Below are 22,230 nucleotides of genomic sequence, written 5' to 3'. Positions count from 1 at the left end.
GATATATGGAGAGACAGCCTAGAGAAGATATATGGAGAGAAAGCCTAGAGAAGATATTTGGAGAGACAGCCCAGATAAGATATATGGAGAGACAGCCCAGAGAAGATATATGGAGAGACAGCCCAGAGAAGATATATGGAGAGACAGCCCAGAGAAGATATATGGAGAGACAGCCTAGAGAAGATATATGGAGAGAAAGCCTAGAGAAGATATTTGGAGAGACAGCCCAGATAAGATATATGGAGAGACAGCCCAGAGAAGATATATGGAGAGACAGCCCAGAGAAGATATATGGAGAGACAGCCCAGAGAAGATATATGGAGAGACAGCCCAGAGAAGATATATGGAGAGACAGCCTAGAGAAGATATATGGAGAGACAGCCTAGAGAAGATATTTGGAGAGACAGCCCAGATAAGATATATGGAGAGACAGCCCAGAGAAGATATATGGAGAGACAGCCTAGAGAAGATATATGGAGAGAAAGCCTAGAGAAGATATTTGGAGAGACAGCCCAGATAAGATATATGGAGAGACAGCCCAGAGAAGATATATGGAGAGACAGCCCAGAGAAGATATATGGAGAGACAGCCCAGAGAAGATATATGGAGAGACAGCCCAGATAAGATATATGGAGAGACAGCCCAGAGAAGATATATGGAGAGACAGCCCAGAGAAGATATATGGAGAGACAGCCTAGAGAAGATATATGGAGAGACAGCCTAGAGAAGATATATGGAGAGACAGCCTAGAGAAGATATATGGAGAGACAGCCCAGAGAAGATATATGGAGAGACAGCCTAGAGAAGATATATGGAGAGACAGCCCAGAGAAGATATATGGAGAGACAGCCTAGAGAAGATATATGGAGAGACAGCCTAGAGAAGATATATGGAGAGACAGCCTAGAGAAGATATATGGAGAGACAGCCTAGAGAAGATATATGGAGAGACAGCCCAGAGAAGATATATGGAGAGACAGCCCAGAGAAGATATATGGAGAGACAGCCTAGAGAAGATGTATTGAGAGACAGCCCAGAGAAGATATATGGAGAGACAGCCTAGAGAAGATGTATTGAGAGACAGCCCAGAGAAGATATATGGAGAGACAGCCTAGAGAAGATGTATTGAGAGACAGCCCAGAGAAGATATATGGAGAGACAGCCCAGAGAAGATATATGGAGAGACAGCCCAGAGAAGATATATGGAGAGACAGCCTAGAGAAGATATATGGAGAGACAGCCCAGAGAAGATATATGGAGAGACAGCCTAGAGAAGATATATGGAGAGACAGCCCAGAGAAGATATATGGAGAGACAGCCCAGAGAAGATATATGGAGAGACAGCCCAGAGAAGATATATGGAGAGACAGCCTAGAGAAGATATATGGAGAGACAGCCTAGAGAAGATATATTCGGAGCGATTGTACTTCCACGTCCTCCTCCATTTAGCAGTTTCCACTTTCTTTGATGCTATGCCTCAAAGCAAGACGACTAATCCTAATGATTTTAGCTCTTATTCCTTACCCCCACCTTTTTTACAAGAGGAGAGGAAACGAGGAGAGTAGGGTGAGTCATCGTGCTGTCATATATTCACAACCCAGTGTTAATCATATAGAGACAGAGAGATATATCAATATACCTCATGAATGAGTACCAGACAGTCTTATTAAAAGTATGTGAGGTATGATATGTGCACGGTGTGTGAGGGAGATGTGTAATCAAAAAGTTTTGCCTCTGGTTGGGAATGGGAGCTGGCATAGGAGTCCTTTAAACAATGTACCCTATCGAGGGAGATCAGCTTCTCTTTCTCAATGAACTCCACGTCACACACACATACGCACACACATAGCAATATGAGGGTAATTATGATAGTAGGCTGTAATCCCGGAACATGGAGGAGGCGAGTTTAAAGTTATTAGCATTGTTGTCATGGTGTGAAATTGCTTTCGTCCGTCGTCTTCTACTTGGTAGGTTAGCATTGTTGGTGAGAGGGAAATGAATGGAGAATAATTATGTTAGCTACCTGCTGAAATGAAGTACATAGTTTAATCTAGAGAAGGTAATTTCAATATGATTGAGTGTTTAATTACCTCATATTTTCATGTTTATTAATACATTTTAATGAATAACACATGAATACAATTTATTACACATTTATACGTAGACGATCATAGAATAGTAGAGGAGCCAACAGGAAGTAGCTGATCATAGGACAATAGTGGAGCCAACAGGAAGTAGATGATCATAGGACAGTATTGGAGCCAGCAGGAAGTAGATGATCACATGACAGTATTGGAGCCAACAGGAAGTAGATGATCAAAGGACAGTAGTGGAGCCAGCAGGAAGTAGATGATCATAGGACAGTAGTGGAGCCAACAGGAAGTAGATGATCATAGGACAGTATTGGAGCCAGCAGGAAGTAGATGATCACATGACAGTATTGGAGCCAACAGGAAGTAGATGATCAAAGGACAGTAGTGGAGCCAACAGGAAGTAGATGATCAAAGGACAGTAGTGGATCCAACAATAGTAGATGATCAAAGGACAGTAGTGGAGCCAACAGGAAGTAGATGATCATAGGATAGTAGTGGGGCCAGCAGGAAGTAGATGATCAAAGGACAGTATTGGAGCCAGCAGGAAGTAGATGATCATATGACAGTAATGGAGCCAGCAGGAAGTAGATGATCATAGGACAGTATTGGAGCCAGCAGGAAGTAGATGATCACATGACAGTATTGGAGCCAACAGGAAGTAGATGATCATAGGACAGTATTGGAGCCAGGAGGAAGTAGATGATCACATGACAGTATTGGAGCCAACAGGAAGTAGATGATCAAAGGACAGTAGTGGAGCCAGCAGGAAGTAGATGATCATAGGACAGTAGTGGAGCCAACAGGAAGTAGATGATCATAGGACAGTATTGGAGCCAGCAGGAAGTAGATGATCACATGACAGTATTGGAGCCAACAGGAAGTAGATGATCAAAGGACAGTAGTGGAGCCAACAGGAAGTAGATGATCAAAGGACAGTAGTGGATCCAACAATAGTAGATGATCAAAGGACAGTAGTGGAGCCAACAGGAAGTAGATGATCATAGGATAGTAGTGGGGCCAGCAGGAAGTAGATGATCAAAGGATAGTATTGGAACCAGCAGGAAGTAGATGATCATATGACAGTATTGGAGCCAGCAGGAAGTAGTTGATCATATGACAGTATTGGAGCCAGCAGGAAGTAGATGATCATAGGACAGTATTGGAGCCAACAGGAAGTAGATGATCAAAGGACAGTAGTGGAGCCAACAGGAAGTAGATGATCAAAGGACAGTAGTGGATCCAACAATAGTAGATGATCAAAGGACAGTAGTGGAGCCAACAGGAAGTAGATGATCATAGGACAGTAGTGGGGCCAACAGGAAGTAGATGATCAAAGGACAGTATTGGAGCCAGCAGGAAGTAGATGATCATAGGACAGTAGTGGAGCCAACAGGAAGTAGATGATCAAAGGACAGGAGTGGAGCCAACAGGAAGTAGATGATCATAGGACAGTAGTGGAGCAAACAGGAAGTAGATGATCATAGGACAGTATTTGAGCCAACAGGAAGTAGATGATCAAAGGACAGTAATGGAGCCAACAGGAAGTAGATGATCAAAGGACAGTATTTGAGCCAACAGTAGTAGATGACCATAGGACAGTAGTTGAGCTAACAGGAGGTAGTGTGTGTGTGTGTGTGTGTGTGTGTGTGTGTGTGTGTGTGTGTGTGTGTGTGTGTGTGTGTGTGTGTGTGTGTGTGTGTGTGTGTGTGTGTGTGTGTGTGTGTGTGTGTGTGTGTGTGTGTGTGTGTGTGTGTGTGTGTGCGTGCGTGGTAACAGGGATTACAAAAAACAGTAACTGTAATGTGTTACAGCAAAAAAATACTGTAATCAGATTAAAGATACTTTTGAAAAACTAGATGATTACTTGAAGGATTACTTTTAAATTCAAAAAGTATGTTTGTGAGAAAATAGTTTTTTGACACTTTTCTGTTTTCTTAATGACATTCAAATCAGCATTGAAAAAGAGGCGCACGTTTAAGTTTGTTCCACCTGATCGAGTCTGACCACAAGTCAGAGACCACTATGATGACACACCAAATGTGTTTGATGGATCGCGGGAAAAGAGCAGTGTCACGACTTCTGCCGAAGTCGTTGCCTCTCCTTGTCCGGGCGGTGTTCGGCGGTCGACTTCACCGGTCTTCTAGTCATCATCGATCCATTTTTCATTTTCCATTGGTTTTGTCTTGTCTTCCCACACACCTGTTGTCAATCCCATTCATTACCTGTTGTGTATTTAACCCTCTGTTTCCCTTCATGTGTTTGTCAGAGATTGTTCGTTGTCATGTGTTGTGTTAATTGTGTATAGGTGTGCGACGGGTCTTCGTACCCAGATTTGTTTTTATATTTTTTCTGTGAGTGTTATGGAGCAGATTACTAGGACTTTAATTAAAGTACTCCATTCTACACTCTATTTGACTCTCCTGCGCCTGACTTCCTCTGCCACTTATACACGCCATTGTGACAAGCAGGAATAGGCTTTTGTAGGCTACAGTCCAAGCTTTGTCTTCCAATGGTGCGACTGCTGTCGGCATCCAAAGATTATCCAACTTGAATAAATGCCTGGAGGTAAGGATGACACTAGTGGTGTAGTCTACGGCGATACGGATATCACGTATTATTGATGTGAATCACACTGCTGCTCTCTCGTTTAGCTATTTGCACCTTACGGATTGTAGTTTTTGTGGATGGCTGTTCACAAATCTAAATGTGTATTTGAACCCAATAATAGTAGTTTAAGAAGTTTAAGCTTCCTATCAATCAATTTTTTTGAAACCAGTGGACAGCCAGTGAAAAATGCGCTCTTGCAACAGCTGCATAGTGAGGATCCCAGCCTATAGAATAACAGCTGCATAGTGAGGATCCCAGTCTATAGAATAACAGCTGCATAGTGAGGATCCCAGCCTATAGAATAACAGCTGCATAGTGTGGATCCCAGCCTATAGAATAACAGCTGCATAGTGTGGATCCCAGCCTATAGAATAACAGCTGTATAGTGTGGATCCCAGTCTATAGAATAACAGCTGCATAGTGTGGATCCCAGCCTATGGAATAACAGCTGTATAGTGTGGATCCCAGCCTATAGAATAACAGCTGCATAGTGTGGATCCCAGCCTATAGAATAACAGCTGCATAGTGTGGATCCCAGCCTATGGAATAACAGCTCCATAGTGTGGATCCCAGCCTATAGAATAACAGCTGCATAGTGAGGATCCCAGCCTATGGAATAACAGCTGCATAGTGTGGATCCCAGCCTATAGAATAACAGCTCCATAGTGTGGATCCCAGCCTATATAATAACAGCTGCATAGTGAGGATCCCAGACTATGGAATAACAGCTGCATAGTGCGGATCCCAGCCTATGGAATAACAGCTGTATAGTGTGGATCCCAGCCTATAGAATAACAGCTGCATAGTGAGGATCCCAGCCTATAGAATAACAGCTGCATAGTGAGGATCCCAGCCTATGGAATAACAGCTGTATAGTGTGGATCCCAGCCTATGGAATAACAGCTGCATAGTGAGGATCCCAGCCTATGGAATAACAGCTGTATATAGTGTGGATCCCAGTCTATAGAATAACAGCTGCATAGTGAGGATCCCAGCCTATAGAATAACAGCCTATAGAATAACAGCTGTATAGTGCGGATCCCAGCCTATATAATAACAGCTGTATAGTGTGGATCCCAGCCTATATAATAACAGCTGCATAGTGAGGATCCCAGCCTATAGAATAACAGCTGCATAGTGAGGATCCCAGCCTATAGAATAACAGCTGTATAGTGTGGATCCCAGCCTATGGAATAACACCTGTATAGTGTGGATCCCAGCCTATGGAATAGCAGCTGCATAGTGAGGATCCCAGCCTATAGAATAACAGCTGTATAGTGTGGATCCCAGCCTATGGAATAACAGCTGTATAGTGTGGATCCCAGCCTATAGAATAACAGCTGTATAGTGTGGATCCCAGCCTATGGAATAACAGCTGCATAGTGCAGATCCCAGCCTATGGAATAACAGCTGTATAGTGTGGATCCCAGCCTATGGAATAACAGCTGTATAGTGTGGATCCCAGCCTATAGAATAACAGCTGTATAGTGTGGATCCCAGCCTATGGAATAACAGCTGTATAGTGAGGATCCCAGCCTATAGAATATCAGCTGTATAGTGTGGATCCCAGCCTATGGAATAACAGCTGTAAAGTGTGGATCCCAGCCTATAGAATAACAGCTGTATAGTGTGGATCCCAGCCTATAGAATAACAGCTGTATAGTGAGGATCCCAGCCTATGGAATAACAGCTGTATAGTGTGGATCCCAGCCTATGGAATAACAGCTGTATAGTGTGGATCCCAGCCTATAGAATAACAGCTGTATAGTGTGGATCCCAGCCTATAGAATAACAGCTGCATAGTGAGGATCCCAGCCTATATAATAACAGCTGCATAGTGTGGATCCCAGCCTATGGAATAACAGCTGCATAGTGTGGATCCCAGCCTATGGAATAACAGCTGCATAGTGAGGATCCCAGCCTATAGAATAACAGCTGTATAGTGAGGATCCCAGCCTATAGAATAACAGCTGTATAGTGAGGATCCCAGCCTATAGAATAACAGCCTATAGAATAACAGCTGTATAGTGAGGATCCCAGCCTATAGAATAACAGCTGCATAGTGTGGATCCCAGCCTATGGAATAACAGCTGCATAGTGAGGATCCCAGCCTATAGAATAACAGCCTATAGAATAACAGCTGTATAGTGAGGATCCCAGCCTATAGAATAACAGCTGTATAGTGAGGATCCCAGCCTATAGAATAACAGCTGCATAGTGAGGATCCCAGCCTATAGAATAACAGCTGTATAGTGTGGATCCCAGCCTATAGAATAACAGCTGCATAGTGAGGATCCCAGCCTATAGAATAACAGCTGCATAGTGTGGATCCCAGCCTATGGAATAACAGCTGCATAGTGTGGATCCCAAAAAGAGAAGCGTCCTCACACTGTCAAGTGCGTTTATTTTCAGCTAACTTAACATAAATGTAAATATTTGTATGAACATAACAAGATTCAACAACTGATACATAAGCTGAACAAGTTCCACAGATGTGACTAAAATAAATGTAATAATGTGTCCCTGAACAAAGGGGGGGGGGGGGGGGCTAAAGTAACAGTCAGTATCTTGTGTGGCCACCAGCTGCATTAAGTACTGCAGTGCATCTCCTCCTCATGGACTGCACCAGCTTTGCCATTTCTTGCTGTGAGATGTTACCCCACTCTTCCACCAAGGCACCTGCAAGTTCCCGGACATTTATGGGAGGAATGGCCCTAGCCCTCACCCTCCGATCCAACAGGTGTGCTCAATGGGATTGAGATCCGGGCTCTTTGCTGGCCATGGCAGAACCCTGACATTCCTGTCTTGCAGGAAATCACGCACAGAACGAACAGTATGGTTGGTGGCATTGTCCTGCTGGAGGGTCATGTCAGGATGAGCCTGTAGGAAGGGAACCACATGAGGAGGAGGATGTCTTCCCTGTAACGCTTAGAGTTGAGATTGCCTGCAATGTCAACAAGCTCAGTCCGATGATGCTGTGACACACCGCCCCAGACCATGACGGACCCTCCACCTCCAAATCGATCCCGCTCCAGAGTACAGGCCTCGGTGTAACGCTCATTCCTTCAACGATAAACGCGAATCCGACCATCACCCCTGTTGAGAGAGTAGGGCAGAGTAGGGCTACAGAGTAGGGCTGGGTAATAAGTCCTTAGTCTTGGGGTCATGCTCAGGTAAAACTATTTGGCTAATCTATACTTCCATATTTCAAAGTCCTATTCTTGAAGATCAAGGGATATAACATTTATTGGAATGACTGGAATTCTGATAGACTTTGGTTTTTACTGTAAATATATAATGTAATAGTATTATTATATGTAGTAGAAAGCGATGGGTTAGAAGAAGCCTACGTAACCAACCCATAAAGTAACATTGAACATCCATATATGGCCAGCTATGTAAACTTTAACATTGATTTATCCTGCAATAGATGTCGTTCAATTGGTAACATACATTTTTGTCTCCTTCTAATGCCTCTGAAGGGGAAAGTAATCTAAAAGTAACGGAAGGTTATCAGATTACATTACTGAGTTTGGGTAATCCAAAAGTTACGTTACTGATTACAATTTTGGACAGGTAACTAGTAACTGTAACGGATTACATTTCGAAAGTAACCATGCCAACCGTGGTGCCACAGAATAAATACACATTATGTAAATACTGTGGCGCTGTCTGTGATGTCATAATGAAATATATTGTAAGTGCTTTATTGGCTAAGCCCAGCTGCTTTCTGGTTCATTTTTAATGGGGAAGATGAGGGTAATAATTCACATTGTTGCCCATAGAGAATTGTTATTGTACATTACGCTACTACAGCCCACTAAAGTCTGTTGCAAGCCAATATCTACGTCTAAAAATTGCACCCTATTCCCGATGTAGTGCACTACTTTTAAACAGGGCTCATATAGCTCAAAAGTAGTGCACTAGCATGCCATTTGGTACACAGTCAATACCAATGAGCGAATAAAAGGGAATAAGAATCATGTACAACAGGGGCTCTGGAGTATATTTTATCAGTTAGTTACAGCATTTTCAACTTTCATATTTTGTAAATAGAGACTTAATTGAATATGCTTAATTTGGGTTTGTGCTCATTAGGAGCTGAACTCAGAAGGGACCTCGTTGTTTAATTTGTGAAAAGTAAAGATTTCAGCTTAGCGGCTTGCGTAATGAACGATGAACAGCAAAGCACATTGATTCTGAATCACATTGAAATAATAAGAACTTCTGTGAGAGAGGAGCATTACGATGCAAGAACAGACCAGGTAAATGTCAAACGGTATCTTTTTGAACTCAAACAACCTGCCCTTCAATTCAATCAAAGAACTATATTCTTGCTGTGTTTACAGTATTTCTGAGGGAGTAGTGTCAAGAGTCATTAGCCCTGACCAAGGCACCCTATTCCCAGGGCACTGGTGAAAAGTAGTGCGCTAGGGAATAGGGTGCCCCCCCCTCCCCTCTTCACACTTCCCTATTTGAACACGGACCTGTCATTTAAACATCCATGTACAGTAGCAACCTTGCAAGCGTACAGAACAGCATGTGTCGAGCACATTTTAGCTGCGGCTCCAGCATAGCTCATATCACACTGCACAGCATGGGAAGAATCTCATCTCTCGCTCTCCCTGTCTTTCTCGCTTTCTCTCCCTACCTCTCTCCCTTTCTCTTTCTCTCTCCCTACCTCTCCCTACCTCTCTCTCTCTCTTCCTACCCCTTTCTCTCTCTCCCTACCTCTCCCTACCTCTCTCCCTCTCCCTACCTCTCTCTCTTGCTCTCCCTACCTCTCCCTACCTCTCTCCCTCTCTCTCTCCCTACCTCTCCCTACCTCTCTCCCTACCTCTCCTTTACCTCTCTCTCTCTCCCTCCTCTCTGAGTGTTTGTTAGCCCCTCCCTGATGACCTTGTCCTCAGCATCAGCAGCAGTGATTAAGGATCAGGGCCAAATACCATTTCCTTTTTACCAATTCCAAAGGAAGATAAGTGACTGCTGTTTGATACAGGCTGTTTGATACGGGCTGTTTGATATGGGCCCACCGGGCAATTAGACTGCACTGTGGCACTGCATCCCAAACAGAACCCTATTTGATATATACTGCACTAGGGGCCCTGGCCAAAAGTAGTGTACTATGTAGGGAATAGGGTGCCTTTTGTGACCCAGTCTGTGACTCTGGCAGCCTGCTACCCTTCCCTACCCTTCCCTACCCAGTGCGTTGTTAGTGCTCTCTGTGTACAGAAGCCAGGCCAGATGAATAAATACCCCACACAACCTATTGCACTGAAACTGCAATGCGAGATGGTAGTGTGAACAATGATATGTATTTTGTACTTATTTTTTCGTTATTTTTCTTTTATCCTCTGCGGTATGTATGACCTGAGAGGAAACAATAATGCTGAACGGAGGAAGTCTGAAAAGAGAGGAGAGCAGAGGAAAGTAGAGGAGAGGAAAGTAGAGGAGAGGAGAGGAGAGGAGAGGAGAGGAGAGAGGAGAGGAGAGGAGAGGAGAGGAGAGGAGAGGAGAGGAGAGGAGAGGAGAGGAGAGGAGAGGAGAGGACCCACTAAGGGTGGCTCTTTGGAAATATCAATATTTGATCTTGGAAATCACTTAGGTCATGATTTTGGATTTATAGTTGGTTATAGAACCCATTTAGCTGTAATACATCTTGTACATTAAGGAACACAGTAAATATCTGAAAACGAACCTCTGCGGGTCTGTAATGGTATTATCGTTTGGTTTAATGGCGGGCTGGTGTTCTATTGCAGCTCTATATTATCTACTATCTCTAATGTATTTGGTTTTAACGAAAAGCAATCATGTAATTGTAGACCTCACCCTCATACGCATCATACGTTACCACTCCACTGAGACATACAGAAACGTCCACATCTAAGAATAGGACTTTTCGTCCAGCTGTTAATAGTATATGTGCCACCATATAGTTCCCCCTCCACCCCGCCCTCCTCCTCCTCTCTATCCCCTCTCATCTGTCTGTGAGGGGGTGAGTGAAAAGAGTTGTGGCAGCCTATTGATAGTTATAAGGCTGAATGCCATCGATTCCCCATGTAATACAAACCTCTCCTCTTATCGTTCTGTCAAAGCCCAGATCAGACATGATAACACAGATCAGACATGATAACACAGATCAGACATGATAACACAGATCAGACATGATAACACAGATCAGACATGATAACACAGATCAGACATGATAACACAGATCAGACATGATAACACAGATCAGACATGATAACACAGATCAGACATGATTACACAGAACAGACACAATCAAAATGAAAGCTTCCTTCAAGGAGATGACTATCTGAGGGAGTGGATTTTGGTATTTTTCTTTTTTTAACCGGAGGCCTCCTACTAGCCCTCCAACACCACTTCCAGCAGCATCTGGTCCTCCATCCAGGGACTGACCAGGACCAGACCTGCTTAGCTTCAGAGGCAAACCAGCAGTGGGTTCCCAAGTAGTATGCTGCTGGCTGGAGAGGACAGGGTGATGAGAGTGGAGGAGAGGAGAGGAGAGGAGAGGAGAGGAGAGGAGAGATAAGAGCGAAAGGAGAGGTTGTACGTATGTATTTATAATCCATGGCATACTGTTTGCTGTATGTGGAAACATATCCCTCCTCCATATCCCTCTCTCAAACCACAGAGGAGCTCAAGGTTACCGCGACAACAACAGGAACATGCTTCTTATCCCCCGTGTGTTACACTTGCCATTCTTCTACTGTGTGGCCGGCCAATCTGATCTCCACGACGACAACTCACACCGCTAGAGGATAGCCATGGAAACGGTCAGAGAGTATAAAAGGCAGAGCTTGAGTTAGAATTGATTCATGCTTCCTTTGTTCTCACCCCCAAAAACAATCTCTACGCCTTGGGGGGTTGTGCTCTGTTGTCGCATTGTAAATGAGGCAAATTGGGTTTTGATGGATGAGATGATATGTGGCCTTGTTGGATGCTGTTGTCCTTTACCTTAAACCCCCCCCCCCCCCTTTCCCTTCTTGCCATCTGGGCAGAAAACAGCAGTGTATATATTAAGATAAAAGTATCAGTGTAATATGCAACTACCCCTGCTCTGTGATGTCCCCCATATATATGAATATATGGACAGAGTTAACCATCCCTTCCCCTAGGCTCTGACACAAGCCTGTACCATCTCATAATTGATGTAGAAGCCAATCTGGGGGTTCAGCAGATCCGGTTGGAGGTGTAAATTGTTGCCTTTGTTGTTCTAACCCAAAATGAAAATAAAGTGTTTGGACTCAAATGGAACCCTTTTCCCTATATAGTGCACTACTTTAAACCAGGGCCCATATAGTTCTAGTCAAACGTAGTGCACTATATAGGAAATAGGGTGCCAGTAGGGACCCATTACATGTCTGTGCCACTATATCTCATCAGAGTCTGTAGGGCTGGAGGGTTTATTCGGCTAATCAGATCACAGGCATATAGGACGGCCCAGAGCTGTAAACATCCAAATGTAAATAAAGAAACACACTACTAACCTCAGGTGAGAGACACTTCTACAACGTGCACTAATAACCTCAGATATGAGACAGTTCTACAACGTGCACTAATAACCTCAGATATGAGACGGTTCTACAACGTGCACTACTAACCTCAGATATGAGACAGTTCTACAACGTGCACTACTAACCTCAGGTATGAGACAGTTCTACAACGTGCACTAATAACCTCAGATATGAGACAGTTCTACAACGTGCACTACTAACCTCAGATATGAGACAGTTCTACAACGTGCACTACTAACCTCAGGTATGAGACAGTTCTACAACGTGCACTAATAACCTCAGATATGAGACAGTTCTACAACGTGCACTACTAACCTCAGGTATGAGACAGTTCTACAACGTGCACTAATAACCTCAGATATGAGACAGTTCTACAACGTGCACTACTAACCTCAGGTGAGAGACAGTTCTGCAACGTGCACTTCTAACCTCAGGTGAGAGACAGTTCTACAACGTGCACTACTAACCTCAGGTGAGAGACAGTTCTACAACGTGCACTACTAACCTCAGGTGAGAGACAGTTCTACAACGTGCACTACTAACCTCAGGTGAGAGACAGTTCTACAACGTGCACTACTAACCTCAGGTGTGAGACAGTTCTACAACGTGCACTACTAACCTCAGGTGTGAGACAGTTCTACAACGTGCACTACTAACCTCAGGTGAGAGACAGTTCTACAACGTGCACTACTAACCTCAGATATGAGACAGTTCTACAACGTGCACTACTAACCTCAGGTGAGAGACAGTTCTACAACGTGCACTACTAACCTCAGATATGAGACAGTTCTACAACGTGCACTACTAACCTCAGGTATGAGACAGTTCTACAACGTGCACTACTAACCTCAGATATGAGACAGTTCTACAACGTGCACTACTAACCTCAGGGGAGAGACAGTTCTACAACGTGCACTAATAACCTCAGATATGAGACAGTTCTACAACGTGCACTACTAACCTCAGGTGAGAGACAGTTCTACAACGTGCACTACTAACCTCAGATATGAGACATTTCTACAACGTGCACTACTAACCTCAGATATGAGACATTTCTACAACGTGCACTACTAACCTCAGGTGTGAGACAGTTCTACAACGTGCACTACTAACCTCAGGTGAGAGACAGTTCTACAACGTGCACTACTAACCTCAGGTATGAGACAGTTCTACAACGTGCACTACTAACCTCAGGTGAGAGACAGTTCTACAACGTGCACTACTAACCTCAGATATGAGACATTTCTACAACGTGCACTACTAACCTCAGGTGAGAGACATTTCTACAACGTGCACTACTAACCTCAGGTGAGAGACAGTTCTACAACGTGCACTAATAACCTCAGATATGAGACAGTTCTACAACGTGCACTAATAACCTCAGATATGAGACAGTTCTACAACGTGCACTAATAACCTCAGGTGAGAGACAGTTCTACAACGTGCACTAATAACCTCAGGTGAGAGACAGTTCTACAACGTGCACTACTAACCTCAGATATGAGACAGTTCTACAACGTGCACTAATAACCTCAGGTGAGAGACAGTTCTACAACGTGCACTACTAACCTCAGGTGAGAGACAATTCTACAACGTGCACTACTAACCTCAGATATGAGACATTTCTACAACGTGCACTACTAACCTCAGGTGAGAGACATTTCTACAACGTGCACTACTAACCTCAGGTGTGAGACAATTCTACAACGTGCACTACTAACCTCAGATATGAGACATTTCTACAACGTGCACTACTAACCTCAGGTGAGAGACAGTTCTACAACGTGCACTACTAACCTCAGGGGAGAGACAGTTCTACAACGTGCACTACTAACCTCAGGTGAGAGACAGTTCTGCAACGTGCACTACTAACCTCAGATATGAGACATTTCTACAACGTGCACTACTAACCTCAGATATGAGACATTTCTACAACGTGCACTACTAACCTCAGGTGAGAGACAGTTCTACAACGTGCACTACTAACCTCAGATATGAGACAGTTCTACAACGTGCACTACTAACCTCAGGTATGAGACAGTTCTACAACGTGCACTACTAACCTCAGGTGAGAGACAGTTCTACAACGTGCACTACTAACCTCAGGTGTGAGACAGTTCTACAACGTGCACTACTAACCTCAGGGGAGAGACAGTTCTACAACGTGCACTACTAACCTCAGGTGTGAGACAGTTCTACAACGTGCACTACTAACCTCAGGGGAGAGACAGTTCTACAACGTGCACTACTAACCTCAGGGGAGAGACAGTTCTACAACGTGCACTACTAACCTCAGGTGAGAGACAGTTCTACAACGTGCACTACTAACCTCAGGTGTGAGACAGTTCCACAACGTGCACTACTAACCTCAGGTGAGAGACAGTTCTACAACGTGCACTACTAACCTCAGGTGAGAGACAGTTCTACAACGTGCACTACTAACCTCAGGTGAGAGACAGTTCTACAACGTGCACTACCTACCTCAGGTGTGAGACAGTTCTACAACGTGCACTACTAACCTCAGGTGTGAGACAGTTCTACAACGTGCACTACTAACCTCAAGTGTGAGACAGTTCTACAACGTGCACTACTAACCTCAGGGGAGACAGACAGGTGAGTGTTCCAACAAAGTAACTCAGTTGTTATACAAACTGTAGCACTGCTACTGAAAACTGTGTGAAACATCAATGAATATTCATCATGCACACAGTGAATCAGAGAAGTATGTACAAGGACTTAGGAAAAGTTGTTAATCACCACAAAATAGTTGGAAATAGAGGGCTGGCGTTTTAGCTCAATGTTTTGGTCTGAATGTGATTCATTCTGCACCTTTTAAGAGGGTCAAGACTGATTGCGGGTCTAGCTGGTGATTTGTTCAGTTGCGATTGGCGTGGTAATTATAGGCTTGTTCTGATAACGGTGGCTGCAGCACAAGACTTCTCTGAGGATTCTCAGAGTTCTAGCATTGATTAGTTCCGTAAAGAAAATGCTCCATGTTCACCATTTTGTAGCCTTACTTCTCCCACAAGGAGAATGGCAAGTCTGTGTGCATGCGTAATCGTAAGTCTATCTGTATTGATCTCAATGAGATTGTTTTAGCATGCTAGGCTGTTATAATGACCTCAGTAGTCTCAGTACTGATTGTGTCATTCCTTTGTTGTTTTAGAGGCTAAAGATGATATAACAGCATTTTATGGTGAATGTCAGATATAGTCCTCATATCTAAAGCGGTCTGCATCCTCCGCCTTGCATTATTCACATCGCGCAAAAACACATGGCCACACACACACACACACACACACACACACACACACACACACACACACACACACACACACACACACACACACACACACACACACACACACACACACACACACACACACACACACACACACAGTCACACACTCCCTTCTTGCAGGAAAGAAGATGAAAGACAGTTTGTTGAGAATAATTGCAGAAAAAATAAATCACTTTGCTGCCAAAATATATCCCACTGCATGTTATGGAGATTTAGCCTGAGAATTGGATTCCTCCAGCTGTGAAATCCCTTTCTGTATTCTTGCCGGCCATACACATCATTATTCTACACTACAGAATACTACAGAGCCGGGCAACACTATTTCTCTCTTCAATGCACAGGCAATTTTGCTTTTGAAAATGTTGCGTTCCGTTGCAGTCATTTACTTCACCTGCCTAGCGTTGCTGTTTGATGGTTCTGACCATCTCACACAGAGGTGTATGATTCATGCGTCAGCTCATTGCTTTTGCATCAGCATAAAGATGGGGAATAAAGCTCCAAATCTTCACTATCTTAGACTATCTCAGATAAAATCATGGTGGGTTTGACTTTGAATATAATTCATGTCATGAAATGCAATCTGATCTGCATTATATTCAAAGAAATAGAGGACATGAGTGATTCAGAACCTGTTCACTGATTATTTTTTCTCAAACCTGTATAAACTGAAGGAACCAAGCTAGACTCCCTCCTTTTGGCAATCCACAACTCAGCGATACCTGTCCACTTATATTGAACTTACCAAGCCTGTGTAAGGTGGTGATGGAACTAACCCCGAGCTCCCTTCTTTCCTCGAACCACTCAAATATTTTCTGTTTCTGTTCAGTACTAGTGTTCTGCTAGTGTTCTAGTGTTCTGCTAGTGTTCTGGTGTTCTGCTAGTGTTCTAGTGTTCTGCTAGTGTTCTAGTGTTCTGCTAGTGTTCTAGAGTCCAGCTAGTGTTCTAGTGTTCTGCTGGTGTTCTAGTGTTCTGCTAGTGTTCTAGTGTTCTGCTAGTGTTCTAGTGTTCTGCTAGTGTTCTGCTAGTGTGCTAGTGTTCTGCTAGTGCTCTACAGTTCTGCTAGTGTTCTAGTGTTCTGCTAGAGTTCTGCTAGTGATATATTGTTCTGCTGGTGTTCTAGGTTTCTGCTAGTGTTCTAGTGTTCTGCTAGTGTTCTAGAGTTCTGCTAGTGTTCTGCTAGTGTTCTAGTGTTCTGCTAGTGTTCTAGTGTTCTGCTAGTGCTCTACAGTTCTGCTAGTGTTCTAGTGTTCTGCTGGAGTTATGCTAGTGTTATAGTGATCTGCTAGTGTTCTAGTGTTCTGCTAGTGTTCTATAATTCTGCTAGTGTTCTAGTGTTGTGCTAGTGTTCTAGAGTTCTGCTAGTACTCTAGTATTCTGCTAGTGTTCTAGTATTATGCTAGTGTTCTAGTGTTCTACTAGTGTTCTGCTAGTGTTCTAGTGTTTTGCTAGTGTTCTAGAGTTCTGCTAGTGCTCTAGTGTTCTGCTAGTGTTCTAGTGTTCTGCTAGTGGTCTAGTGTTCTGCTAGTGTTCTAGTGTTCTGCTGGTGTTCTAGTGTTCTGCTAGTGTTCTAGTGTTCTGCTAGTGTTCTAGTGTTCTGATAGAGTTCTGCTAGTGATATAGTGTTCTGCTGGTGTTCTAGGTTTCTGCTAGTGTTCTAGTGTTCTGCTAATGTTCTGCTAGGGTTCTGGAGTTATGCTAGTGTTCTAGTGTTCTGCTAGTGTTCTAGTAATCTGCTAGTGTTCTAGTGTTCTGCTATGGTTCTAGAGTACTGTTGTGTCTGGTTTAGAGTTTGTCTGGTTTCGAATGTGTCTGGTTTAGAATGTGTCTGGTGTGTCTGGTTTAGAGTGTGTCTGGTTTAGAATGTGTCTGGTTTAGAATGTGTCTGGTTTAGAATGTGTCTGGTTTAGAGTGTGCCTGGTTTAGAATGTGTCTGGTTTAGAATGTGTCTGGTTCAGAATATGTCTGGTTTAGAATGTGTCTGGTTTAGAATGTGTCTGGTTTAGAGTGTGTCTGGTTTAGAATGTGTCTGGTTTAGAATATGTCTGGTTTAGAATGTGTCTGGTTTAGAATGTGTCTGGTTTAGAGTGTGTCTGGTTTAGAATGTGTCTGGTTTAGAATGTGTCTGGTTTAGAATGTGTCTGGTTCAGAATGTGTCTGGTTTAGAGTGTGTCTGGTTTAGAATGTGTCTGGTTTAGAATGTGTCTGGTTTAGAATGTGTCTGGTTTAGAATGTGTCTGGTTTAGAGTGTGTCTGGTTTAGAGTTTGTCTAGTTCAGAATGTGTCTGGTTCAGAATGTGTCTGGTTTGAATGTGTCTGGTTCAGAATGTGTCTGGTTTAGAGTGTGTCTGGTTTCGAATGTGTCTGGTTTAGAGTGTGTCTGGTTGGAATGTGTCTGGTTCAGAATGTGTCTGGTTTAGAATATGTCTGGTTCAGAATATGTCTGGTTTGGAATCTGTCTTGTGTGTCTGGTTTAGAATTTGTCAGATTTAGAATGTGTCTGGTTCAGAATGTGTCTGGTTTAGAATGTGTCTGGTTTAGAGTGTGTCTGGTTCAGAATGTGTCTGGTTTAGAATGTGTCTGGTTTAGAATGTGTCTGGTTTAGAATGTGTCTGGTTTAGAGTGTGTCTGGTTAGAATGTGTCTGGTTTAGAATGTGTCTGGTTTAGAATGTGTCTGGTTCAGAATGTGTCTGGTTCAGAATATGTCTGGTTTCGAATGTGTCTGGTTAAGAATGTGTCTGGTTTAGAATGTGTCTTGTGTGTCTGGTTTAGAATGTGTCAGATTTATAATGTGTCTGGTTCAGAATGTGTCTGGTTTAGAATGTGTCTGGTTTAGAGTGTGTCTGGTTAGAATGTGTCTGGTTTAGAATGTGTCTGGTTTAGAGTGTGTCTGGTTTAGAATGTGTCTGGTTTAGAATTTGTCTGGTTTAGAATGTGTCTGGTTTAGAATGTGTCTGGTTTAGAATGTGTCTGGTTTAGAGTGTGTCTGGTTTAGAGTTTGTCAAGTTCAGAATGTGTCTGGTTCAGAATGTGTCTGGTTTGAATGTGTCTGGTTCAGAATGTGTCTGGTTTAGAGTGTGTCTGGTTTCGAATGTGTCTGGTTTAGAATATGTCTGGTTTAGAATGTGTCTGGTTTAGAATGTGTCAGATTTAGAATGTGTCTGGTTCAGAATGTGTCTGGTTTAGAATGTGTCTGGTTTAGAATGTGTCTGGTTCAGAATATGTCTGGTTTAGAATGTGTCTCGTTTAGAATGTGTCTGGTTTAGAGTGTGTCTGGTTTAGAATGTGTCTGGTTTAGAATATGTCTGGTTTAGAATGTGTCTGGTTTAGAATGTGTCTGGTTTAGAGTGTGTCTGGTTTAGAATGTGTCTGGTTTAGAATGTGTCTGGTTTAGAATGTGTCTGGTTCAGAATGTGTCTGGTTTAGAGTGTGTCTGGTTTAGAATGTGTCTGGTTTAGAATGTGTCTGGTTTAGAATGTGTCTGGTTTAGAATGTGTCTGGTTTAGAGTGTGTCTGGTTTAGAGTTTGTCTAGTTCAGAATGTGTCTGGTTCAGAATGTGTCTGGTTTGAATGTGTCTGGTTCAGAATGTGTCTGGTTTAGAGTGTGTCTGGTTTCGAATGTGTCTGGTTTAGAGTGTGTCTGGTTAGAATATGTCTGGTTCAGAATATGTCTGGTTTGGAATCTGTCTTGTGTGTCTGGTTTAGAATGTGTCAGATTTAGAATGTGTCTGGTTCAGAATGTGTCTGGTTTAGAATGTGTCTGGTTTAGAGTGTGTCTGGTTCAGAATGTGTCTGGTTTAGAATGTGTCTGGTTTAGAATGTGTCTGGTTTAGAATGTGTCTGGTTTAGAGTGTGTCTGGTTAGAATTTGTCTGGTTTAGAATGTGTTTGGTTTAGAATGTGTCTGGTTCAGAATGTGTCTGGTTTAGAATGTGTCTGGTTCAGAATGTGTCTGGTTCAGAATGTGTCTGGTTCAGAATATGTCTGGTTTCGAATGTGTCTGGTTAAGAATGTGTCTGGTTTAGAATGTGTCTTGTGTGTCTGGTTTAGAATGTGTCAGATTTATAATGTGTCTGGTTCAGAATGTGTCTGGTTCAGAATGTGTCTGGTTTAGAATGTGTCTGGTTTAGAGTGTGTCTGGTTAGAATGTGTCTGGTTTAGAATGTGTCTGGTTTAGAGTGTGTCTGGTTTAGAATGTGTCTGGTTTAGAATTTGTCTGGTTTAGAATGTGTCTGGTTTAGAATGTGTCTGGTTTAGAATGTGTCTGGTTTAGAGTGTGTCTGGTTTAGAGTTTGTCTAGTTCAGAATGTGTCTGGTTCAGAATGTGTCTGGTTTGAATGTGTCTGGTTCAGAATGTGTCTGGTTTAGAGTGTGTCTGGTTTCGAATGTGTCTGGTTTAGAGTGTGTCTGGTTAGAATGTGTCTGGTACAGAATGTGTCAGGTTTAGAATATTTCTGGTTCAGAATATGTCTGGTTTGGAATCTGTCTTGTGTGTCTGGTTTAGAATGTGTCAGATTTAGAATGTGTCTGGTTCAGAATGTGTCTGGTTTAGAATGTGTCTGGTTTAGAATGTGTCTGGTTTAGAATGTGTCTGGTTTAGAGTGTGTCTGGTTAGAATTTGTCTGGTTTAGAATGTGTCTGGTTTAGAATGTGTCTGGTTTAGAATGTGTCTGGTTTAGAATGTGTCTGGTTCAGAATGTGTCTGGTTCAGAATGTGTCTGGTTCAGAATGTGTCTGGTTTCGAATGTGTCTGGTTAAGAATGTGTCTGGTTTAGAATGTGTCTTGTGTGTCTGGTTTATAATGTGTCAGATTTATAATGTGTCTGGTTCAGAATGTGTCTGGTTAGAATGTGTCTGGTTTAAAATGTGTCAGATTTAGAATGTGTCTGGTTAGAATGTGTCTGGTTAGAGTGTGTCTGGGTTAGAATGTGTCTGGTTCAGAATGTGTCTGGTTCAGAATATGTCTTGTGTGTCTGGTTTAAAATGTGTCTGATTTAGAATGTGTCTGGTTTAGAGAGTGTCTGGTTTAGAATGTGTCTGGTTAGAATTTGCCTGGTTTAGAATGTGTCTGGTTAGAGTGTGTCTGGTTTAGAATGTGTTTGGTTAAGAATGTGTCTGGTTTAGAATGTGTCTGGTTTAGAGAGTGTCTGGTTTAGAATGTATCAGGCTCAAAGCTGAAACAATATTTCCAGGGTACCAGTGTTATGAGGTGATAAGATATGTGTTGATAGTAAAGCTGAGATGTGAGGGGAGAGCCTGAGATTGGTGTAACAGCCTTTGAAGTCTGGGATAGTTTTCTTATTTTCTCTCTGAGTCCTTTTCTTCTCTCTGAGTCCTTTTCTGCAACCTTTTCTGCAACCTGCCATCCGAATAACCAGTAATATCTTCTCTCAGTAATAGCCAGTCTTTTTACACACATAATATGACTTCAATGAATAATATCATATTTACAGAGGGCAACATTTTACACCAATTCAGGTTAGTGAGTTTCCCTTATCTTCTTTCCTCCGTTACTTATTTGTTCGCTCTCAGCCCCCCCACCCCCCCACACACACAATCACAAACACACCGCATCACCCTCTCTCTCTTCCTCTTCCTCTTTCTCTCTCTTGTTCTCTCTCTCTCTTTCTCTCTCCTCACTATATTCTCACTCTCTTTCTCTCTCTCTCTCTTTCTCTCTCTCTCTCTCTCTCTCTCTCTCTCTCTCTCTCTCTCTCTCTCTCTCTCTCTCTATCACTCTCTCGTTCTCCCTCTCCTTCTCTCTCTCTCCCTCTCCCTCTCTCCTTGCCAGGACCAGCTTGCTTAGGGGGGTTTTCTCCAGGTTAATTTCTCTGTAGGTGATTGCTTTGTTATGGAAGGTTTGGGAATCACTTCCTTTTAGGTGGTTGTAGAATTTAACGACTCTTCTTTCTCTTTCTTTCTCTCTCTCTCTCTCTCTCTCTCTCTCTCTCTCTCTCTCTCTCTCTCTCTCTCTCTCTCTCTCTCTCTCTCTCTCCTTCTCTGAATATATTTATAATAAATGGACTCTGTAACCGTGGAGTCCGTGTGTGTGTGTTCGTCTTATCAGGACAGCGGGGCCTAGAAGTAGCAGCTGTAGAGATGGATGTTGTGGAGGTGGTGGAGGCACCAGCCGCGGCGTTTCATTAGTCTGTCAATTATATTATATTTAGAGTGTAACAGTGTGGTGGTCCAGCTCTGCAAACTCAATAAGCCCTCTGATATCATAACCCTGCTCTGTGACACCTCTTATTTTATCACCCTGCTGGTCCTTTCTAATAAACGTCTCTTAGTCGACGCTCGCTAAGCACCAAGCGCTCCACTCAAAGCCGCACCACGCTGAAATACGACGGGCCTGAGAGAGGGGGTGAGGCGAGGGGGTGAGAGAGGTGGTGAGGCGAGGGGATACATCAGAATTGTGGAATACTGAAGACTGGCTTCCACATCCCAAATGGCACCATATTCCCTATACAGTGCACTGCTTTTGACCAGAGTGCTTTTGACCAATGCACTATATAGGGAATAGGTTGCCATTTGGGACACCCATCGTCCCCCATTCCTCCTCTGCTGCACACATCACAGCATGTGAGTGGGGCAAGGCTGATCTCTAGCTCTGGGTGCTTCCTTAGATGCCATTGACTGTAGAGGAGGAGAGGAGGAGAGGAGGAGAGGAGGAGACGAGGAGAGGGGGAGAGGAA

The 22,230-nt window shown here is 43.2% G+C and overlaps 1 protein-coding gene across 1 annotated transcript in view; it reads left to right on the top strand.

Moving 5' to 3' along the window:
• The window catches only part of LOC129825670 (neurexin-3b-beta-like), a 108,002-nt gene that overhangs the window by 63,411 nt on the left and 22,361 nt on the right, over nt 1-22,230 (top strand). The gene's annotated exons all lie outside the window — the stretch shown is intronic.

Source organism: Salvelinus fontinalis, chromosome 27 (assembly GCF_029448725.1).
Source record: "Salvelinus fontinalis isolate EN_2023a chromosome 27, ASM2944872v1, whole genome shotgun sequence".
Classification (NCBI taxonomy): domain Eukaryota; kingdom Metazoa; phylum Chordata; class Actinopteri; order Salmoniformes; family Salmonidae; genus Salvelinus; species Salvelinus fontinalis.
The sequence above is the reverse complement of the archived record's forward strand: the minus strand, read 5'-3'. Positions and strand labels throughout refer to the sequence as shown.